General features: G+C 39.8%; 1 long non-coding RNA gene across 4 annotated transcripts; it reads right to left on the bottom strand.

The window, feature by feature from the left end:
* Nucleotides 1-18,793: 18,793 nt before the first annotated feature.
* Nucleotides 18,794-20,632, bottom strand: LOC146671283 (uncharacterized). 4 transcript variants are annotated; one of them, XR_014911593.1, is made up of 4 exons: nt 20,303-20,508; nt 19,203-19,297; nt 19,029-19,094; nt 18,794-18,861 (listed from the first exon to the last, which is right to left on the bottom strand). It is a non-coding gene; the product is annotated as an uncharacterized LOC146671283 (long non-coding RNA). The 4 variants fall into 4 exon arrangements; XR_014911592.1 differs by lacking the exon at nt 18,794-18,861 and adding an exon at nt 20,516-20,632 and having other exon boundaries at nt 18,868-19,094; nt 20,303-20,415; XR_014911594.1 differs by lacking the exon at nt 18,794-18,861 and adding an exon at nt 20,516-20,604 and having other exon boundaries at nt 18,868-19,094; nt 20,303-20,360.
* Between the last annotated feature and the right edge of the window lie 436 nt (nt 20,633-21,068).

The raw sequence follows: 21,068 nt of genomic DNA, 5'->3' as shown, positions 1-21,068 counted from the left end.
CCAACACACATGCATACACACACACACACACAGATGCACACAGTCGCACATTTTAAGATCCTATTCCAAATGATTGGCCATTACACTGTAATTGCAGATTACACAGTAACGGTAAAGGAATAAAACTGTCAGCATCATTTATTTGCACATGCCCATTATGTACACAACACACACCCACGCATACACACATGCATACAATGCTGAAATCCACACATGCATGCATACAGGTGAAACACTTCCATCCTTGCATATATGATACTACATACATATACATACATATATATATATATATAAAAAAACACCCAGCACGCCCATATATATATATATATATATATATATATATATATATATATATATATATATATATATATATATATATATATATATATATATATATATGTATACATGAGGAAGAACAACAAATGTCTGAATGACACTGAGGTTTTGTCCCTGCGTCATTTTAGCTCCTCTTATCTGTGTACTTTTTTTTTGTTTTGTTTTGTTTTTTTGTGTCCCGTTTGGATCTTTAGCCGGCCAAGAAAGATGCCAAGCAGATTTATTTTACCAAGTGGATCATCATGGCCTTGCCATATTGGTCCATTTGATTGACCTTTATTATAATTATGAATTTATTTTATTTTCGGTTGCTACAAACGGGACAGACATGACTGGGGGATAGGACAGGGAGAAATAATGAAAGAAAGAGAGGGAGAGAAAGAAAACCAAAGGGGAGAAGAGACGGTGAGAAGGGGGGGAAGAAAGAAAAACAAAAACAAACAAAACACCTGGATCACCTGTATGGAGAAAAAAAACAGAAGAGAAAGCAAACAACAAAGAGCAACATAATTTATTTGTGTACTTTTGTGTATGCTTCTGTGCATGTTTGGATGTCCGTGTGTGTTTTCTGCCCACAAAACAATGACTTCTGACACCCTTTTAGCCCCTGTAAATCATCTACACACACACACGCTCACAAATGTGATGATTTGTGGGGTAATAACAAGGAAATGTCAATTCCACGCTCCACTCTACATGAAGACCTTCATGGGTCTTCTTTTTCCATATCAGTTATTAGTGACTGTGTTGCCAGTGAGACTTTGCACACAAACACACAAACTCAATTACACACAAAAACCAAACACGACCTTTGTAGACGACATCAAAATACACAGAGGGGCAGTTAGGTGGAAGTACCTCGATGAAATGATACTTGGCATGTCGCACCCTCACACGTTCATTTAGATTTGAAAGTGTACGTAATGTTTTGCATCAGAGTGAGTGAAAAAAGAATTCATAACTTTTGTGTTCTCAGCGCTAATCACAGAAACAGAAATTATCTTCTCTGTGGTAGTCTTCCATGAAAGACAGAGCTATCATGATAATGAGCTTTTGATGATTTTAAGATTGGAATTATGCATAATGCTTCACATGAAGGCTTTCTTTGCAAAATGCAAAGCTGATGTGGTAAAACAAAAAATTTTGCTACTTATAATTTAACAGACTTTAGCGTCTCAGTGCAAAGTAGGAGATTACTTTCATTAGAATTGTTTCTATTGATATCATACCAGTTTTCGCTTTGTTGCTTGTGTTGTTGGCCTTTTGACTACAGCGATGCAGGTGTAACCCATTTATGAGTGTCTCTTAATAGGCTTCGCTTGCATTCTGAGTTTTGCAAGACTTTCCTGACTTCACCAATGCTGGTTTGGCTAAATTAAATAATAGAAGACATAAAGGGGAGACAGAAAGCAATGAGATAAACAATTCAATAACAACAACAACAAAACTGAGTTGATAGCAACAAGAATTGTATGAGAAAGTTGTGGAGGCAGCAAAATGAATTGTTACTCCAGATTTCGGCAGATGCTGCCATTAAACAGATCCAGCTGTGTAAGTTGAATGGATGTTCACAAAGCAAAGATGTGCTTCTTCAGTGTGCATTTTTCATGTACACATGCGCTCAGCAGGGGTTGCACTGAGGGCTGTTGTAAAGCGGAGCTCTGAAAGGGCTCAGAGAATAGCCATGCTCATTATTTTATCCCAAAATGTCTGGTTGTGTAATACCACACTGTTAATACAGAATTCAAATTAAAAACATTTAAAAAACTATTTAGAAGACATTTGGTAAATGGATTGGTTCTTACATAGTGCTTTTCTACTCTGCTTGAGCACTCAAAGTACGTTATGCAGCATGCCTCATTCACTCATTCACACCCATTTATACTCAATGCCCAAGGATACTTAGGCATGTAGACTGGAAACTGGAGCAGCCACAAACCTTCTGATTACTAGACAACCTCATCTACCTCTTACGCTACAGCCATTTAAAAGAAGGTTGTTTTTGTCATGGTTCCCCCATCCTCCAAGTGCACACTTCTATGTTTGTATTGCGCTTTCTCTCTTCTATCTGTGTGGGTGTAGCACTAACCACTCTCAAGTAGGAGTGGGTGTGGTTCAGGAAGGAAGGTACACATATTTTCCATTTCCAAAACCTGGGAGTACTTATATCATGTTTTAGTCTCTCCTTGTTCCCATTACCTGCTTATTTGAAGACCTGCAACAGGTTAACTGTTTTTACCTGCATTTCTCCTCCTCCTTGTCAGTGTGCCTGCTAAAATACTTACCAGTGATTTTGCCTAGTCCACTTTCTCTACAAATTCACCTCCCCTAAGCAGAGTTAAAAACTGGAAGCTGGTCCTGTGGAAAAGTGGAAAGAAAGGAGGATTCACCTGATCTGAGTTGCTCTAAAACTTATCAGAGTTTACAATCTGGTTCATGAGAAAATTGCTGGTGAACTGTCACTGTTTTAAATTAATCGTGAAATTCCATCCATCCATCTTCATCCGCTTTATCTGGGGCCGGGTCGCAGGGGCAGCAGCCTAAGCAGAGAAGCCCAGACCTCCCTCTCCCCAGCCACCTCCTCCAGCTTATCCGGGGGAACACCAAGAGGCCAGCCAAGAGATAATCTCTACAGCGTGTCCTGGGTCTGCCCCGGGGCCTCCTCCTGGTGGGACATGCCCGGAACACCTCACCCAGGAGGCGCCCAGGAGGCATCCTTGTCAGATGCCCGAAATCGTGAAATTGTTCATTAAATTCCATGTATTTGTTCTTAATTGTGTCCTGCATTTGAGTATCTAAAAAAACCTTTTCTTGTTAGTGTGGCTCTGTTCTGGACATTAGAAACAGGACCACCAGCAACAGAACAACGTACAAATCAGTGACAAAAGAAACAACTATTGCATTGATTGAATAAGACACAGTATGTAAGGAAGATGTCTGCGGTGGGCTGCAAAGCAGCTTGCATAATATGCAAAGCAACTATCCTGACTAAAGAGACATAAATGGCATATGGTGTATATAGAAGGATCTCATCTGAGCCATCAGCTGTGTGTGGTTTTGACATCAGATTATCTGCCAGGATAGTGGCTGAGAGTGGCATTAATGCCCGCCCTGAGCTAATGCACAATTTGTTCCGGATAGACAAAGTGTACTGTTATTTTTCAGAAAGTGAACCAAAGCACCTGTCTTCTTGCCCGTCCTAACCCGCATACTTTATCCAGCACTACCAAAATACAAAATGTTGATTTGTTTGTCCCAAATGCATGTTACTCCAAAAATATGTAAATTCATATTGAAAACAATTCACTGGCCAAGTCACTGGCTGAAAGCTTATTGATTGGATAATAATTATCTGTACCCCCCAAGATTACAATATAACACAAGTATATCAAAACAGCAGGCCTTCTAATTTGCTCCTCTAGTCATGAATTTATAAATGTGTCTGCACCAGAGAGAGACTGAGAGAGAGGGTGAGAGCAAAGAGGAAGAGAACATTAATTAACTAGTGCTGACAACTGCATCTTTTTTCTATTAGGATCTGATTAGGGGGAGAAAGCACAAATTACAGGTGTTATAAGAGTTAGAAAGTGGAAAAAAAGGGAGGCAGTTAAAATTGGGAGCAATAAGTTAGGAGTAAACAGGCAGTGAAAAAGAGGGAGATGTAAAGAACAATCTACACTCTATTTCAAGGTTTAGAAAAATAATATTTTCCAAGTGGATTGGCAATGCTGGGCTTTTGCCCTTCAGCACACAGTGAAAGTAACTGTCACTGTACCCCCTTTTGTACCCTGTACCTCCCACTGTCATTGCTACACAGAGTCTCAGGGTGCTGGATTTGGGGCGAAACCTTCTACACATGATGTCAGTGGGTTCTATCTCCTTGTTTGGCCAGGTTTTAATTCCAACAGGGCATCTGATCGCCTGTTGATTGGTAAGATCTTGTTCTTCCCATTCAGCTGACTTCTAAGGACTTGCCTGGCCTTCTGGACGTATTTGGTGGTTGCAATGTTGCCTTCTGGTAGTGTAATCTCATCAGTTCTGACTATCTTCCCTCTCTTTGATACCATCCAACAACACTTCTCCAGTTTGAATGGCATTCAAATGTCATTGCTGTAGATCCTAGTGGTGTGGTAAAGTCAGTCCTGGCATACAGCTTGATGTCATCCATGTAGAGGAGATGTTGTCTGTGAAGGTTCTCAGTCATCCAGGTCATCGTAGTCAAAGGAGCTTGCAAAGAAAAGCGTCTGGACTTCTTTAAGTTGCTTGAAGACGTTTCACCTCTCATCCGAGAAGCTTCTTCAGTTCTAAGGTCAAATGGTGGAGAGTCCCAGATATAAACCTAAGATGCAGATGGACTGCTGAGTCTTGTCCTGTGGAGGTGGCTCTTCTGAGTTGTGCCATGCGCTTGTGAAGTGGCTGTTTGGTCTCTCCAATGTAGAGGTCTCCAATGTTAGACCTCTACATTGGAGAGACCAAACAGCCACTTCACAAGCGCATGGCACAACACAGAAGAGCCACCTCCACAGGACATTTAGACCTCTACATTGGAGAGACCAAACAGCCACTTCACAAGCGCATGGCACAACACAGAAGAGCCACCTCCACAGGACAAGACTCAGCAGTCCATCTGCATCTTAAGGATAAAGGTCACTCTTTCGAGGATGCCAATGTTCACATTTTGGACACAGAGGACAGATGGTTTGAAAGAGGAGTGAAAGAAGCCATCTATGTCCACTGTGAGCGACCATCTTTGAACAGAGGCGGGGGTTTACGACACCAACTCTCTGCCATCTATAATCCAGTTTTGAGATCCCTTCCCAGACGCCTTAACGCCCACTCACATCCTGGGCCATCTGACCTCAGGAATTCACATGACAAGGTGGGGCCAGGTTTCACAATGAACACACCCGAAACTCTGGCTGATTGGGTCCCACACCCAATTTCACACCTTGGCTCAGGTGATTAGAGGATCATCAGGGGGTCCTTTTGTCCCTCTGTGGGGGGTTACTCCCACTAGGTTTATATCTGGGACTCTCCACCATTTGACCTTAGAACTGAAGAAGCTTCTCGGATGAGAGGTGAAACGTCTTCAAGCAACTTAAAGAAGTCCAGACGCTTTTCTTTGCAAGCTCCTTTGACTAGAGGAGATGTTCATTTCCGTTGCATAGTCGGTATCGTAGCCAGTCTTGTCAAGGATCTCACTAGGGAGTTGCAGGCCTATGCAGAACAGCAGTGGGGACAGGGCATCTCCTTGGTAGATCCCACACTTGATGGTGACATACAGTGGGGCAAAAAAGTATTTAGTCAGCCACCGATTGTGCAAGTTCCCCCACCTAAAATGATGACAGAGGTCAGTAATTTGCACCAGAGGTACACTTCAACTGTGAGAGATAGAATGTGAAAAACAAAATCCATGAATCCACATGGTAGGATTTGTAAAGAATTTATTCGTAAATCAGGGTGGAAAATAAGTATTTGGTCAATAACAAAAATGCAACTCAATGCTTTGTAACATAACCTTTGTTGGCAATAACAGAGGTCAAACGTTTACTATCGGTCTTTACCAGGTTTGCACACACAGTAGCTGGTATTTTGGCCCATTCCTCCATGCAGATCTTCTCGAGAGCAGTGATGTTTTGGGGCTGTCGCCGAGCAACACGGACTTTCAACTCCCGCCACAGATTTTCTATGGGGTTGAGGTCTGGAGACTGGCTAGGCCACTCCAGGACTTTCAAATGCTTCTTACGGAGCCACTCCTTTGTTGCCCGGGCGGTGTGTTTTGGATCATTGTCATGTTGGAAGACCCAGCCTCGTTTCATCTTCAAAGTTCTCACTGTGTGTTACTGATGGTGACCTTTGTTACTTTGGTCCCAGCTCTCTGCAGGTCATTCACCAGGTCCCCCCGTGTGGTTCTGGGATCTTTGCTCACCGTTCTCATGATCATTTTGACCCTACGGGATGAGATCTTGCGTGGAGCCCCAGATCGAGGGAGATTATCAGTGGTCTTGTATGTCTTTCTGATGATTGCTCCCACAGTTGATTTTTTCACACCAAGCTGCTTGCCTATTGTAGATTCACTCTTCCCAGTCTGGTGCAGGTCTACAATACTTTTCCTGGTGTCCTTCAAAAGCTCTTTGGTCTTGGCCATGGCGGAGTTTGGAGTCTGACTGTTTGAGGCTGTGGACAGCTGTCTTTTATACAGATGATGAGTTCAAACAGGTGCCATTCATACAGGTAACGAGTGGGGGACAGAAAAGCTTCGTACAGAAGACGTTACAGGTCTGTGAGAGCCAGAGATTTTCCTTGTTTGAGGTGACCAAATACTTATTTTACACCCTAATTTACGAATAAATTCTTTAAAAATCGTACCATGTGAATTCATGGATTTTTTTTTTTTCACATTCTGTCTCTCACAGTTGAAGTGTACCTCTGGTGCAAATTACTGACCTCTGTCATCATTTTAAGTGGGGGAACTTGCACAATCGGTGGCTGACTAAATACTTTTTTGCCCCACTGTATGCAGTTAACTTGAAGTTGGCCTCTAGTGTTGTTCGCCGCATCCCCACTGAGTTCTTTATGAGGGGTCTTACTGTGCATTGAGTTGAGTCATAGGCTTTCTTGTAGTCAATCCAGGTGGTGCACAGGTTGGTGAACCTGGTCTTACAGTCTCGGGCGACTGCTCGATCTACCAGGAGCTTGTTTTTTACCCCTCTAGTATTCCTTTCTGTGCCCTGCTCATGAATTGAGCCATATGCCTGTTCATCTTAGCAGCTATGGTGCCTCAAAGGAGCTTCCATGTGGTACTGAGGCAGGTTATTGGGCGGTAGTTGGACGGGACTGGTCCCTTCTAGCAATCTTTGTGGATCAGATCTATTCAGCCTTTAGTTAGCTATTCGGGGTGTCTCTCATCAATAAGCAGCTGGTACATTTGTGCTGCCAGATGCTCATGGAGTGCAGCACAATCCCTACTGTGCCCATCATGTGACCAGCTGATCTACATGACAGCAGCAGTGATCACAGAGATACTTGCCTATAAGATGAACAGTGAAGGAGCAGAATATCCAAACACAAATGGTCAATAAAAGATTTAGCCCTTTAGCCTAGTTTGTAATTGTCAAACATAATTTGTATTGTATTTGTAAAATAATGCTTAATGCAATTCAATCATTGTCCATCATTATCTATTTTACAACCTCTTTCAGGTCCACTGGACTAAATGGAAATCACATAGAAATATTTTTAACCAGGTAAGAATGCATGCCATACAAACACAAACCTATCCTTGATGTTTTGAGAACAGGTGCATTCACACAAGCAAACTTCTGACATTGGAGCCGCTCTTTGAAAGCATATTTCCTGAAGTAATGTGTGGTTGTTTTATTGAGCCATGGTAGCAGATTGCTCTAATGTAAACCTCATTTGTCATTGTCAACACACACTATAACACACAAAACAGACACAGATAGAAACATAAGACATATTCTATCAAACTCACATAGATCCCTCATTTGAAGACAGGACCAGAGAGAAGTCTACATACAACAGCAGCATTGAAGTGGATGCAGAATTGTTCAACAGCAGCTACGACTAACTCAAGGAATTAGAACCAAAGGGCTCACTGTAAGTGAGATTTCACAAACTCTACTTGAGGACCAAAACAAAAAATGACCCGGCTTTTATGATCAGATTTTAAAATTGAACAAGCATATTTAAATGACAGTATATTATGATTTTTTTAAAGAAAAATTTTGGCATGAATATTTCATTCCGTTCTGAATTGCTGCATCTGGTTTCAGTATGAACAGAAAATTATACAAATTAGTTTAAAAGAAACAATAATCCATCATGGTTATATGAAATATTGATATAAAATACATAAAAGGTGAATATATCAAAAATTAAGATCATATTAGATGTTGAGTCTCAGCCACTTAACCATGTTATTAGATAAATGATAAAAAACCTGGTATGTGTAATAAATAAATATATGTATGCTAGCAAAGCTCATTAACCAAATTATGAAGAACATTTAATGACTCATAAGATAAGATAAGATAAGATAAGATAAGATAACCTTTATTAGTCCCACACTTGGGAAATTTGTTTTGTCACAGCAGGAAGTGGACAGTGCAAAAGTTATGAGGCAAAAATTAGAATACAATAAGAATAAATACAGTACACAACTGTACAGAATAGAATAAAATAAAATACTATATACAGTAGAATAAAATAAAATAAATATACAATAAGATAAAAATAGAATACAAATACAAATACTATATACAACTGAGTAAAAAGATGAATAAAGAGATATGAGATATTGCAACTTTCATAAATGTCTCCTATCTACAACTGAATTACAGTTAGGATACTAATGTGCGTTTTTCCAACTCAGTTCTCCCATTCTGTGGAGTGAAACGTAAATATGAAGCAAATGAATGAAAAAGAATTACGAGACATGGCTCCTTCTCCCAACACCTGTTATGGATAATTCCGTCCAAAACATCACTGTTGATTAAAAAAAATATCTACCATTGATTAATCATTTATAATTTGATTTACAAATTTGCACCATTATAGCTCAATTGTAGCTAAAGTAGCAATGGCTAAGCTCATACAAAACATTCAAAATTGAGTGAAAGCTGTTTAAACCACATAGCACTATATTAACGTCACTTAGAAACAGCATTTGGTTTAACAATGAACTGTGGCGATAGGCTGACACCAATACAAAACAGAATAATGGTTCTCATTTAGCACAACTTTCAACTGTGAAGATAGAGGCATTTTTTATGCTAACAAGGGAATGCAGTTCTGTGAGAGAAACCACCTGTTCCAGCATATGGTATTCCCAAAGACGTATTAGCTCACAATGGTTTACATTCATTTTTGTTCATGTGCAGTTGTGTTTGTCTCAAAGACAAAGTTGTAGATCTAGCACCCTCTTCCTCTTGTTCTGTCAGATCAAGAACATGTAATTTGTTATAGAAAAAATAAAAATCCTTGTTGCCATACCACTAATGAGAATGACTATATAAACTGCCCAAAAATATTGAAGACACATCAGACCTCAATGGGGAAAAAAGCATACTGAATATCTACACTGTCCTACATCATTTGATAGAAATGAAACTTATCAAACAACAGAAAGCTGAATTCAAAGACACCTGACAATCAAGATCTGCTAGTCCGTTTTTCTGAAATTTCATTGCAGCAACTCAAAATGGTGCTCAGTAGTTTGTATGGCCCCCATGTGCTTGTATGCATGCCGGACAATGTTGGTGCATGCTCCTAATTAGACAATGGATGGTTTCTTGGGGGATTTCCTCCCAGATCTAGACAAGGGCATCACTGAGCTCCAGCAGAGTCTAAGGTGCAAACTGGCAGTATTGCCCAAAGGTCGCACTTCCGTGTAATGTAACGTAATGTAATGTTCCAGAGGTGTTCTATTGGATTTAGGTCAGATGAGCATAGGGCCAGTCAATGGTATTAATTCCATTATCCACAAGAAACTGCCTGCATACCTTTTCCAATTGAGGCCTGGCATTGCCACGGAGCAGGTGGAACCCAGGCAGTCAGGGTGCCGTTGCCTAGCTTGCAGAGGTCTGTGCATCCCACCTTGATATACCTCCCCAGACTATTACAGACCCACCACCCAGCTGGCTATGCAGCAGTAACATTTTTCCACTGTTACATATGCTCAGGGTGAACCTCCTCTTATCAGGGCACCAGTCATGGACCTCTCAATTCTGGTATTCTTTGGCAAATGGCAATCAGGCTGGTCAGTGACTACAGGGCCCACAAAAGGACATCAGGCCAAATATATTTCTGAATGTTTGGTCAGAAGTATCCAAGCTAGTGGCCTGGAGGAGGTCATTCTGTGGGGCTTTGGTAGTGCTCATACTGTGGCAACCGGATACCATAGATAGGCAATGAAATTTAGTGTCTTCATTTGATGATAAGTGAAAACCATCACTGACAAATTGATGCGCGACTAGCAAATGTGTGGCTGCCCCTTTAAAGAACTACAAGATACCCAACCATCTACAATCAGAGATGTATCTACTGGCCTGAGGATGAAGATTCTCACCAGACTGAAGACAGCAACACAACCAAGGCTGCAAATCCCCAGGCTCACTGAGAAACTCGCATAAGAAGTAATGCATGCAGATATTAAATTCATCAGAAAAACTAATGAGCTTGTATATGCCACTGCCACAGTAGTACTGGAACTACTTGGGTATACAGTGGGGCAAAAAAGTATTTAGTCAGCCACCGATTGTGCAAGTTCCCCCACCTAAAATGATGACAGAGGTCAGTAATTTGCACCAGAGGTACACTTCAACTGTGAGAGACAGAATGTGAAAAAAAAACCATGAATCCACATGGTAGGATTTGTAAAGAATTTATTCGTAAATCAGGGTGGAAAATAAGTATTTGGTCAATAACAAAAATACAATTAAATACTTTGTAACATAACCTTTGTTGGCAATAACAGAGGTCAAACGTTTACTATAGGTCTTTACCAGGTTTGCACACACAGTAGCTGGTATTTTGGCCCATTCCTCCATGCAGATTTTCTCGAGAGCAGTGATGTTTTGGGGCTGTCGCCGAGCAACACGGACTTTCAACTCCCGCCACAGATTTTCTATGGGGTTGAGGTCTGGAGACTGGCTAGGCCACTCCAGGACTTTCAAATGTTTCTTACGGAGCCACTCCTTTGTTGCCCGGGCGGTGTGTTTTGGATCATTGTCATGTTGGAAGACCCAGCCTCGTTTCATCTTCAAAGTTCTCACTGATGGAAGGAGGTTTTGGCTCAAAATCTCACGATACATGGCCCCATTCATTCTGTCCTTAACACGGATCAGTCGTCCTGTCCCCTTGGCAGAAAAACAGCCCCATAGCATGATGTTTCCACCCCCATGCTTCACAGTAGGTATGGTGTTCTTGGGATGCAACTCAGTATTCTTCTTCCTCCAAACACGACGAGTTGAGTTTATACCAAAAAGTTCTACTTTGGTTTCATCTGACCACATGAAATTCTCCCAATCCTCTGCTGTATCATCCATGTGCTCTCTGGCAAACTTCAGACGGGCCTGGACATGCACTGGCTTCAGCAGCGGAACACGTCTGGCACTGCGGGATTTGATTCCCTGCCGTTGTAGTGTGTTACTGATGGTGACCTTTGTTACTTTGGTCCCAGCTCTCTGCAGGTCATTCACCAGGTCCCCCCGTGTGGTTCTGGGATCTTTGCTCACCGTTCTCATGATCATTTTGACCCCACGGGATGAGATCTTGCGTGGAGCCCCAGATCGTGGGAGATTATCAGTGGTCTTGTATGTCTTCCATTTTCTGATGATTGCTCCCACAGTTGATTTTTTTCACACCAAGCTGCTTGCCTATTGTAGATTCACTCTTCCCAGTCTGGTGCAGGTCTACAATACTTTTCCTGGTGTCCTTCGAAAGCTCTTTGGTCTTGGCCATGGCGGAGTTTGGAGTCTGACTGTTTGAGGCTGTGGACAGCTGTCTTTTATACAGATGATGAGTTCAAACAGGTGCCATTCATACAGGTAACGAGTGGGGGACAGAAAAGCTTCTTACAGAAGACGTTACAGGTCTGTGAGAGCCAGAGATTTTCCTTGTTTAAGGGGACCAAATACTTATTTTCCACCCTAATTTACGAATAAATTCTTTACAAATCCTACCATATGAATTCATGGATTTTTTTTTCACATTCTGTCTCTCACAGTTGAAGTGTACCTCTGGTGCAAATTACTGACCTCTGTCATCATTTTAAGTGGGGGAACTTGCACAATCGGTGGCTGACTAAATACTTTTATGCCCCACTGTAAGTTCAAGAATATGCGCAGAGAAGAAGTGTACAGCCAGTATCTTAGCTCCTATGAAAAGATACACCAGAATATACATCGATAATATTGATCCCAAAGTTGGTATTGGTATTGGATGTATACTAGCGTGATAGGATCAATACATCAGTTCAGTATGTAGCCCACTGAAATGTTTTGCATCAAATCAATACTAAACTCCTTACAATACACAAAGTCCAGCAACCTGGGTGCTGAACTGTGGTACTTAATTCCAGTCTAGAAATAATTGTGGAAGACCAAGCCTGTCCATGAGTTGCACCATTGGCAAATAAAGGCAGTGGTTGACATCAATATAACCTACCAGTGGCTGGAAAAGGGTTAACTCTTTGTCACCCAAGTATCATACAAGTCATCTGGATTTTTTTTTAACATTGACTGTGAAATTACAAAATAATTATTATCTTTAAGAAATCTAGGCAGAGCTGATCTTTCTGTCCATGTTGCTCTGTGGGGGGTTTAACTAAAAGACACCACAGAGGCTCTAATGACGGCAGCACATGAACAACATATATGTGTGTGTTTGTTTACTTACTTCCAGTGTCTTTAGGCAGAGCCTAGCACAACACTTTCTGTTTCACTTGCACAAGCGCATGCACACACACACGGTCATCGGCACTGATGTGGTGTGACAGCACTGTAATTTTAGCTGTGCTGACTCTCTGGGCTTGTCTCTCTCTCTCCCTCTTTCTGCCTCCTACCTCTTTGGCTTACGATCACAGAGTGATGTACATCAAGTGCTGCCTCCAGCAGTGTCTGTTTGTTTGTGTGTTTGGCGTGCATGTGTGTTTGCCATTTTACCATGCAGTTTTTCCCAGGGTTAGGTCATGGAGTCATACTAAGGATAAGACTCCTTCACTAATACATTCCAAAATCTCCTCCCAACACACACAGACCCAGACTCTGCACCACTGTGCTCTCCTTACAACAAACCCAAATCCTCTTTTACACAGCTGCGCTTGCTGGATATGTTCCCTTGTACACTCTTCAATATATTTGAATTAAATTCTCACCCAACTTTTAATCACACTAGAACAAAACAGAACTGCGAATTTCATTATGGAAACTGTGGTGCATAAATGTTTGTCAGTGACTGTTGTTGTTTTTCACATTGCTGTGCAGTTTCTACTCAGGGTCCAGCTTTAGTGGTCAGCATGCTGGGGAGAAAGGCTGGCTGGAAACAATCTCGGACTGCTAAAAAGACCTTCACAATGATTTACCATACATGGTACAACTCTGATATCACTGTGTTTCATTGGTCTCCTGAAGTAAATGTATATATCAACAAGAATCACACAAAACATCTCACTTACTGGGTAGTATTTGCTTTTAAGGCAATAGTGTTGTACTTTTTTGTATTTTCATTTTGTTTTCTTTGTTCTTTTTAAATACATTTTAAGAAGTCTTTACTTTGATTACACTAACACTATGTAGGTGATGGATAATAGGTACTGACTTGTAACGAGCTGGACATGAATAACTTGCACTTATGTAATATCATTATGCTACAGTATATTACAGTCTTTTCTGTATGATGTAATTCAGGGTTAACCTGAAAGAAAGGCAGATGTGAAATGTAAAAATGAGATCAGAGGGAGATCAAACGATAACGTGATATTTAGAATCCCCAAAGGCGGTACAATTTTAAGCATAGTTTTAAATATGAAAGAAGTTTTATGAAAGTTTGACCTTATTTGACTTTAAAGAAGAAGTAATGTGATATTTAGAATCGCCACATATCATTCCCTAATATAGTTTCTAATTAATAAGATGTTTTGTCAGTTTTCAACCGATGAATTCTTAAGTTAACTTTGAAAATCTTGGTGGATATAAGCCAAAATTTTAAAGGATTGCTAACATGACCTCACCCTACACCCTTAGGCTTTGAAAAGCTTACATAAAGATGTCGGTGGTGTTTCTGACAGTTTTACTATTTTTATTGGTTTCTTTTCAAATAAAGGGTTAGACCTAAATGGGACATAGACATTAGAGACATATATCAATTTTTGAAGATGTTCTGTTAATATAGTATTTGACCCTTTTTGCATTGCTGTAGGGAAATTTTATGCTGTCAGTAACTGAACTGCGTTGAAGGTCACAACATCATGTCTGTGCATTTTCAGAATATGATTTAGTTTGGATAAATAATACAAAGAGTAGAAAGGTGGTATTACATTTGAGAAGTCAAGTGGTTTTAATGACTAGCAATGAATTACAGTGCATTCTCTTTTATGTTCAGAAACAGAGAGCAGGAGTAGCAACAGGTAAGGTTACTGATGTTTCTTGTTAAAATCCTGACACCCCAGGCCTTATACATGTAATGTTTGTATAGGTGTGTGTGTGTGTGTGTGTGTGTGTGTGTGTGTGTGTAGTTGCTGTTAAGGCCACACTGTCGTCTGTGTGTCACTAAATAATGACTCTGTCTGAGCTGCGTGCCCTCTGGGCTCTCCTGTCTGCCCACAAATACGTACAAACACACACACACACTCTTGCACTGTTCTGGCTGGCCATGGCTGGCTGATTCTTAAATGTCAGATGACTTCACTCCTGGAACAATATTTATTGAGCCCTGTTCTCGCTTTCTCTCTTTCCTACTCTCTCGCATTTTGCTGGTAAATTTCTTAAAGATTCTAAATTGATAAGTCCATTAAAACCTCTTTAAGAGGCCCCATTTTAGATTATATGTATTTCAATGGAAGAATTTCCACAGACAAAGTCAAAAAAACTTGTTCATTTAACACTTTCTCGCTCCTTACTCTTTATTTATATGAACACTTGGGTATTGGTTCATTAACCAGATGTACTTTCATACTTTCTTTACATGCATTTTTATCTTTATCACAATAGACTCTATCACAGTTGTATATATTAACACATGGGACTTGACAGCACCAATGTGCAGTTCAGAAGCTAGTGCTTTCCTCATTCACCTTACACCTATGGTCTTCCATCTACAGCTTCTGCAAGATAACATTATGGTCACTAAATTGCTTTCTTTAATGAGCCTCTCTGTCACGGTTCTGGGTCCGTTGGACCCAGTATTTTGAGTTTATTGTATTTTGATTTAAGTTTGCATCAGGGATTGTGTTCTTGTTCTCTTGTCGTGTTATGGTGATGAATATGATGCCTATTATGAGAGTTCCATGTTTCTGTTTGTCTGGGTTTAAGATGTGGGCTTAGTTTCATATGTCATTTCCTGTCTGTCTCTCTATGTCGAGCCTGCGTGTGATGTTTTATTGTGAAGGTCTGCGTCTTATGTGAGTGTTCAGTTTTACCTCTGTCTCGTCTTACGGATTATTCCCAGCTGTGTCCACCACCTGTGTGTAATTCCCGTGTTTCTCTGTGTGTATTTAAGTCGTGTCCTCCGTCATTGTAGTTGCTGGTCCGTCTGTGTAACCACCGTGTCTCGCTCGTGTGTTCACCCTGCTGTTAACCATCGTCTGCTTCTGCTCGCCCTGCTTCATGTTCATGTTCTGGTTTCTGCGCTATAGTTTAGCTGTTTCCCTGTATAGTTTAGTTCGAGCTCCATTTGCTGTTTGTCCTCATTTTGTGTTCAATAAACCACCTTCACCTCTCCACTACTGCCTGCGTTTGGATCCCCCTTCATTTCCTCCACACGGCTCCTCTCACTCGCCGTGACACTCTCAGTGTTTTTAGTAAGATGTCAACTGCCTCAAAGCACATTGTGCGCTGTCTATCTTGCGTGCTGCACAATATCGTTTATTATTTAGTATCTACTGATATCTACTGCTAGCTAGTTTATTGTGATGGTGCCGGTTTTTTTAATTATGTTGCTCTTTGTTGTTTGCGTTCTCTTCTGTTTTTTTTCTCCATACAGGTGACCCAGGTGTTTTGTTTTTTTTGTTTGTTTTTGTTTTTCTTTCTTCCCCCCTTCTCACCGTCTCTTCTCCCCTTTGGTTTTTTTTCTCTCCCTCTCTTTCTTTCATTCTTTCTCCCTGTCCTATCCCCCAGTCATGTCTGTCCCGTTTGTAGCAACTGAAAATAAAATAAATTCATAATTATAATAAAGGTCAATCAAATGGACCAATATGGCAAGGCCATGATGATCCACTTGGTAAAATAAATCCGCTTGGCATCTTTCTTGGCCTTAAGACAACAATTCTGATGGCTAAAGATCCAAACGGGACACAAAAAAAAGAAAAAAAAAAAAGAAAAAAAAAAGATGTCAACTGTTATTTATTTACTGAATAAATGCATTTAAGAAGCAAAAAAAAAGCAAAAAAACCACAAAAAACAAAAACCCCACCTTAATGTCATAAAACGTAATTCCTCAGGAAGTCTAATTTGTGAGTTCTGAATAAGATGAGTGTTCTCCAAACCCACACACACAAACAAATAATAATAATAATAATTCTTCTCTTGCTCCTGGTAAATTTCCTTCCATCTAAAACAGAATTGAAGAGAAGAGAGAGAAAGTTAGATAGCATAAGAGAAAAACAGATGAAGGGAGAGCGGTAGATGGGACAGAGGATAGGATAGAGTTTAAAGTCATTGTTATGTTTGTAGATTTCTGCTTGTATGGAGGAGCAAACTAATGCTGTTGCAAGACAGAAAGCCAAGTCGGTATTTTAACTTTATGTTTTTAATGATATTTGGCTTAAGTTTACTTACTTACTGTTCTAGAAGCTTCAGGCTGCTTTACTAGTTGTTGACAGTAAATATTCCACTTGTGCTTTTGAATGCATCCTCAATTTCTAGTAGCATGATATGTGAAAATGTGAGCTAACTGACAGATAGGCTGACTAGTTGTGTAGATTCTGCAGCTCAGGGACGATATCCAAAAAAATGGTGTTTGTAGAAAGGTTATAAAGTATTGATATAGCTTACAAAAAATGTACATTTATTTATAAATATTAAATTTGGCATGTGGATACAGAAAGACAACCAGAGGCAATGCCCACCCTCCACCCCCAACTTCCACAGAATAAAAGAGAAAAAAAGAAAACACAACACTGATCCACTGCCTGTGCTTTATTCTTTTATGCATGCTGACAGCCTCCTGCATCTTTCTGCACTCTGCTCGGATGTCATCACCTTTCGGCGCTCCTTCCTGGTTGAAGAATTGTAAATTATTATTATTTTTATAGTTTGCATCAAAATATTTATTAGCTGAAACATTCTTTTAGTAGAAATAACAAAACCACTCCATCTCAGTACACCTATACAACGTAACTGGTAAATTCTACATAAGTTATCACAAGTAAAAAGTATTTTACTGAAGAAAATTTTCCCCATCTGTGCTACCTAGATTCCTATTCCTCCTGCAAATATTTAAGGTTGAGTTCAGTTTAAATACTTTATAAGGGTGGATCATAATAGCACATGGCTTTTGTGGCTGTCCTGTGAGGACCTCATAACTGAAAAATGCAAAATAACATTAAAAATGCTCAGACAACCAGGCCTATACCTGGATTTTAAAAGTGTATTAAAATTAAAATTAAGACATAAAAAAAAATCAAGGCTGAATTTAAAGGCTTTAAGGGTAACACATTAACTAATCAGTATCTGCAGGGGGATTCAAAATATTAATGAATAATGAAGGTGGTGTACAAACAAAACAAATGACTAACCATCATCAAGACATTACTTTCTAACATGCTAAAGGAGTTATTAAAGAAAACTATTACACTGCTGACTCCACCACATCACATGTTGATCAAAGTGGCTAATGAGAGGAAACTAGACTAAACAAGGGTTTTTTCTTTCTCATTAATGCTTTGTTTTCACACAACATGCAGATCATTATGGAAGAAATATAGTATCATCAGAATTCAAGTATTTTTAGACATTGAATTTATGACACTGAATTTTTATCCTCCAAATTTCCCTGCAAAAATATTCACCTGCAAAAATTCACCTGCAAAAATTCACCTGAAAAAATTCACCTGCAAAAAATTCACCTGCCAAAAATTCACCTGCAAAAATTCACCTGCAAAAAATTCACCTGCCAAAAATTCACCTGCAAAAATTCACCTGCAAAAGTGATGAACTTTAATGACCCAAGCCAGAGCAATCAGCACCAGATCGAGTCGAGTGGCTCTCGGCCAATTAAATTACGCTGTTTGATCACATGACACCGTTAGCCAGCAGTTTGTCTCCTAAAAGAGAGCTGTTTAGAGGTGAGTGATTAAGTTTTTCTCCTAAATAGAGATCATTACAGAACGCCTAGTCCTACTTAAAATCCCATTTATTTTTATTTTATCATCTACTCGAACTAAGGAAAACGTTTGACTAACTCAAAGACAATTTCCACGCCTCCCCTGCCTGACTGCAGAGGCAGTTTTGAATTTAGGAGCAGCAAGATGGAAGCGGCAAACCCTGGCGATTCTCCGGTAAGTATATTGTTTTTTATCTTCAAGTTTGTCTTTTGAAACGTTAATTTTATTTAAATCCGTTGCTCACGTATAAAGTACACAGACGGGGTCTTTGCTCAACTCGTCTGAGGCGTGTCTCACTAAGCGCTACATGCTAGCATCCTGCTAACCGAGCTACCCTTTACATGCTGTGCTTTAGAAAATAGGATACTCGTTAAAAAATATTCCGCAGATATTGCAGAGGAAAAACTCCCCTTTAACAAGAAGAAACCTCCAGCAGAACCCGGTTCAGTACCAGCAGCCATCTGGGTTTGGAGGAGAGAGAGAGACACAGAACTACCAAAAGTATATTTTTTTTTTTATGTGATTGACTGTTGTTGTAATTCAAGCCCTGAGTGTAGAGCAGGTAAGATATAAAGTTGCATCCTAAATTCCATGCTCATGCAGAGTGTTTAGTTTATGACTTTTTCACCTGGTCATTTCTTGATGAACAGATGGTCTTTTAGGGTTGACCAAGCTGGTACCTTGACTCTGTTCTCTGCAAGATGTTGCAAAAAACAAAATCATATGGAGACAATATTGGACACAAAATATATAACAATTTAGTTAAATGTAGCATTAACTCATAGGTCTTGCTAAAGTAAACCTTGTATTCTGATTCATCACAGCAGCAGTTCAGTTGGATGATGTCAGTAACTGCAGCAAGTGTCTTGCTGACTGAATAATTACATCTTGCATAATCTGAAACAAACACATAAAGACAGAAACAATTTATAAATTAACGTTTGATAAAATCTAAGAATTAATCATTTATTAGATACCAATATGAATATGTCTACCATAAAACTTGTGTGGAGTGAAGTTACATTCAATCAAGATGGTCTGGCATGCTACAACTTTGTAGTTGTTAAGTTCTGGCTACAAGTATACATACCCATCTTGTACATGTTCTTTAACATTATTATTATTATTATTATTATCATCATCATCCTCCTACCCAATTATGTGTTTCTTTTAATCAGAGTATGCTGTTTTAATGACTTTACAATATCATTTACATTGTGTTCCTTACATTTTCCCCAATTGTATGTTATATTAATCCTATATTTCCGTTTTAATATTTCTAATGTTTGCCTTGTTTTCTTCACTGTCTGGTCTGCCTTTGTCTCACCTTTATGGATGCATTTACACCTAAATGTCCCCAACAAAGGATGTTTTAATTCACCACTATTCCAGTGAAACACGAGTCTCCCACCTTCCTGCTACCGGTCTCGAGTTTTTGTTCACCAAAGCACACACCAACTTCATACTGACGGACAGATCACTGCCCTTTTGCCGCCTTGTCTGACCGTGTTTTGTGGCTTTGGTTCACTTCGCCTCACTCTTCCCCATTCTTGTCATTAAATCAGGCCGTTCTGCAACCATGGCAGCCATTCACTCTATGGCTTTATTCATGGTGTATTTTACCACTTCACCAAAGGCCGTTTTCGTTTACAACATTATATTTGCAGTGTTCGTCTATCTATCAATATCTGCGGAATATTTTTTAACGAGTATCCTATTTTCTAAAGCACAGCATGTAAAGGGTAGCTCGGTTAGCAGGATGCTAGCATGTAGCGCTTAGTGAGACACGCCTCAGACGAGTTGAGCAAAGACCCCGTCTGTGTACTTTATACGTGAGCAACGGATTTAAATAAAATTAACGTTTCAAAAGACAAACTTGAAGATAAAAAACAATATACTTACCGGAGAATCGCCAGGGTTTGCCGCTTCCATCTTGCTGCTCCTAAATTCAAAACTGCCTCTGCAGTCAGGCAGGGGAGGCGTGGAAATTGTCTTTGAGTTAGTCAAACGTTTTCCTTAGTTCGAGTAGATGATAAAATAAAAATAAATGGGATTTTAAGTAGGACTAGGCGTTCTGTAATGATCTCTATTTAGGAGAAAAACTTAATCACTCACCTCTAAACAGCTCTCTTTTAGGAGACAAACTGCTGGCTAACGGTGTCATGTGATCAAACAGCGTAATTTAATTGGCCGAGAGCCACTCGACTCGATCTGGTGCTGATTGCTCTGGCTTGGGTCATTAAAGTTCATCACTTTTGCAGTTGAATTTTTGCAGGTGAATTTTTGCAGGTGAATTTTTGGCAGGTGAATTTTTTTCAGGTGAATTTTTGCAGGTGAATTTTTTGCAGGTGAATTTTTTGCAGGTGAATTTTTGCAGGTGAATATTTTTGCAGGGAAATTTGGAGGATAAAAATTCAGTGTCATAAATTCAATGTCTAAAAATACTTGAATTCTGATGATACTATATTTCTTCCATAGATCATAACTGACCTCAAAGCAGTAAAAAGGACAGCCATTGGCAGCTTATAGAGCATGTCTAGTCTCCCATCAAAGACCACAGGTTTATACACAAACAACCAGTAAAAGCTGCTAGCCTAAAAGCTTGAAAAGCTGAAGAAATTGTTAATGGGACACTAATGAAATGGAGAGACACTATAAATTCTACTGG

The sequence above is a fragment of the Rhamphochromis longiceps genome, linkage group LG4, assembly GCF_057381845.1.
Source record: "Rhamphochromis longiceps isolate RC_006_pf linkage group LG4, R_longiceps_female_GT1.1, whole genome shotgun sequence".
Classification (NCBI taxonomy): Eukaryota; Metazoa; Chordata; class Actinopteri; order Cichliformes; family Cichlidae; genus Rhamphochromis; species Rhamphochromis longiceps.
This window is presented reverse-complemented; position numbering and strand designations above follow the sequence as displayed.